The sequence below is a fragment of the Theropithecus gelada genome, unplaced genomic scaffold (genome assembly GCF_003255815.1).
Source record: "Theropithecus gelada isolate Dixy unplaced genomic scaffold, Tgel_1.0 HiC_scaffold_5853, whole genome shotgun sequence".
Classification (NCBI taxonomy): Eukaryota; Metazoa; Chordata; class Mammalia; order Primates; family Cercopithecidae; genus Theropithecus; species Theropithecus gelada.
Window position 1 is genome coordinate 1 of NW_020262492.1, and position 2,929 is coordinate 2,929.

A 2,929-nucleotide genomic window follows, 5' to 3' on the forward strand; every position below is an offset into this window, starting at 1 on the left:
GGTGTTAGCGGGAAGGGAGCACAAGTAGCGAGGTGAGATCGGCGACCTGCCTAGGGCGTCGGGAGAGTGGAATGCGCAGGCGGGGTCCCAGGGGGCGGAGGAAAGGGCAGGATGTTGGATGGCGTGCCTGTGGTGGGAGAAGTGTGCGCGGCTCCAAGAGCGGGTCGCTCGCTCGCTGCTGTTCGGGGGTCAGAAGTTGGAGGGTGAAACCGAGCGGGCTGTGCACGCCGGAGGCCTCTGGGCAGCGCAGCGGCGATTCAAGGCGGTGGGCGCTGGGCGCTGGGCGCTGGACGGAGGCCGGTGGGAGGAAGGCGGGAAAAGGAGGAATAGGGGCAGAGTCTGGGCTGCGTCTGTTTGGGCGAGTGAGGAGAAGGCGGGCGGAGGAGATAGGTAGGGAAGAGCGTGGAAGGCGTTCGCGGTCGCTCGCTGTGTGTGGGGCCAGGGAAGAGGGCGTGTGAGGTGGTGGGGAGCGCGTCTGTCCGAAGGGCAATTGGTAGAGGGTCGCGGGCGCTGGCGCATGGTCCTGGGCTGTTTCTGCGACGGCGGGCGGGTGGGCAGGAAGAAGGGACGTGCCTGAGAAGCGGCGGCGTTTTGGAGGCTTGCTTCAAGGGGGCTGGAGTTTGGAGAGTGGGCAAGGGCTCAAGGCAGGAACCGACCAAAGGTGCTCCAGGGTTGCGATGGGCGTTGCCCTCCGGCGGGCGGGCCAAAAGGTCGGGTTGTCAGGAGTGGGATTCGAACCCACGCCTCCAGGGGAGACTGCGACCTGAACGCAGCGCCTTAGACCGCTCGGCCATCCTGACGGCGCGCCGGGGCGCGTGGCCGCTCGCCTGGCTGGGACCCGGCGCGAACGCCGGCGCCCTTGGCCGGCGCCTGTCTGGGTTCGGTGCGCAACCGACGGACCGCGGGGCCGGAGCGGGCGCCCAGTGAACGGAGCCGGCCGGCCTTGGCGTGGACGCCCCGGCGTCCCCACCCCGGACCCAAACGGTCCGCGTCGGGCAGGGCGCGAGCCCACCACGTCCTAGGAGCAGCAGCCTGGCTGTTTCGCCCGCAGCCTCTTCCTGCCGGCGCGATCCCCGCGCTGGAGACGGCAGGCAGGGCGCAAGGGGAGGTTCCACGCCGCTCCGGTACCTGTCGGGGTCCGGCTCCGGGTCCCAGTGGGACCGCAGGGTGCTTCGTTGGGTGTCGGGGTAGGCCGCGCCAACGGTGGCGGGTGGCCGGTGGCGGGTGGCGGGTGGCGGGTGGAGGGCGAGCAGGCGCGGGGCCCCTGCGGTCGGGGGGAGGGGATCAAGGCAGGGCTAGGCGTCCGCGGTCGGAGTGGGGTCTGGCGTCCCGGCGACCGTGGCCGTCGTCCTCGTTAGTATAGTGGTGAGTATCCCCGCCTGTCACGCGGGAGACCGGGGTTCGATTCCCCGACGGGGAGGCAGCAGTCCTTTTAGGGCCGCCCGCCTCGGACCCAGCCTGTGGGCCCTCCTTCTCCTTCCTCCGCCCTCCAGCTAGTCGCAGGGCGCCATCTCGGGCCTGACCTGCCTGGCCCCTTGGCCCCCTGGGCCCTCTGGGCCCCCTTGGCCTCAGGGGCCCCCTTGGCCTCCTCCCTTTTCTTCTCGCCCGCCGCTTGATCGCCACAGCCGGGCGGCCTCCTCTGGCCCCCAGGGCGCCCAGCGAGCTGCCGGCCCAAAGTGGTTGTGGGAAGAGGCTTGCTGCCACGGCACAGGGCCCCGCGGCGGCCGGTGGGAGGCGGAGGAGTTGAGGACCCTGTGGACGCCGGCCGTGTGCCCGCCGGACACCTGGTGGAGAAGGACTCCGGCGGCCCGGGTCTGCGAGGGAGCGAGAGCGCCCCCAGACGCAGAACGGGGGCGGAACGGGGCAGCCGCGCTCGCCTTGCACCGGTGGGGCGCGGGCCGGCCTTTGGCGGGCCGTGGCAGCGCGGAGCTGCGGGCGGGCAGGCGGACGGACCGGGCGTCGGGGCGCTGCTGCGCCGGGCGTGGGCGGCGCGCTCGTGGGAGCCCCGGGCCGGCGTGGCGGGGCTGCCCGCGCCGTGCGGCGTTGGTGGTATAGTGGTGAGCATAGCTGCCTTCCAAGCAGTTGACCCGGGTTCGATTCCCGGCCAACGCAGCGGGCCGACCTTTTGCGGAGGTCCCGGGCGCGTGGCTCGTGTGGGAGCTTGGCCTGTGGCTGCCTGCGTGTGCGCCCGGGAAGGAGGGGCGCGGTGTTTGGGGGGTGTGCTGCGAACAGGGCCAGAGCTGCTGGTTGGGGCGGGCGGGTTGCCGCTGGCCTCTCGGGGGCTGGTTGCGGGTGTTTGTTTTAAAGGGAAGCAGGGGACAGGCGCCAAGGTAGCGCCCAATGCTGGGGCCACAGGCGCTGGGGCCAGGAGGCGCAAGCCGGGCCCCGAAGGCCGTCTCTCCCTGGTGGTCTAGTGGTTAGGATTCGGCGCTCTCACCGCCGCGGCCCGGGTTCGATTCCCGGTCAGGGAAGCCTTCCTTCTTTGGCTCTGCCTGCCAACTGCCAGGCCCCTTCACACCTCCCCTTTTGACCAACAGGCTCCCTCGCTTCTCCGGCGCCCCAGCCACAACCTCCGGCGGCCTCCACGAGCGCCCCCACCTCCCCGCCTACCTCCACCCATCCGTCCTTTTGGCCTCGCTGGCGCCACCTTGGCAACATCGGCCTCACAGTTCTTCCTTGTCAGGTGCTCGCCTCCCTCCCACTCTTTCTCAGCGGCAAAGCCCACTGGCCAGGTCAGGCTTTCTCCTCCCATGGCCGCCAGGTGACCGCGGCCACTACCGCCGCCGCCGCCGCCGCCGCCGCCGCCGCCCACCTCGCACCCTGGTCTGGCCACGGAATGGGCCAGGACTCTCGAGCAGAGCGGCTTCCGCCAAGCCAAGCCGGGTGGCTGACGGGCCACTTCTCTCTGGGCTGCGGAGGATCTGAGCCC

The 2,929-nt window shown here is 71.4% G+C and overlaps 4 non-coding genes across 4 annotated transcripts; 3 read left to right on the forward strand and 1 right to left on the reverse strand.

Annotated features, from left to right (window-relative positions):
* Nucleotides 1–717: 717 nt before the first annotated feature.
* TRNAL-CAG lies at nt 718–800 on the reverse strand. The gene has a single exon. It is a non-coding gene; the product is annotated as a tRNA-Leu (tRNA).
* Nucleotides 801–1,348: 548 nt separating this feature from the next.
* On the forward strand, nt 1,349–1,420 carry TRNAD-GUC. Its single transcript has one exon. It is a non-coding gene; the product is annotated as a tRNA-Asp (tRNA).
* Nucleotides 1,421–2,040: 620 nt separating this feature from the next.
* On the forward strand, nt 2,041–2,112 carry TRNAG-UCC. Its single transcript has one exon. It is a non-coding gene; the product is annotated as a tRNA-Gly (tRNA).
* Nucleotides 2,113–2,399: 287 nt separating this feature from the next.
* TRNAE-CUC lies at nt 2,400–2,471 on the forward strand. The gene has a single exon. It is a non-coding gene; the product is annotated as a tRNA-Glu (tRNA).
* Nucleotides 2,472–2,929: the final 458 nt, after the last annotated feature.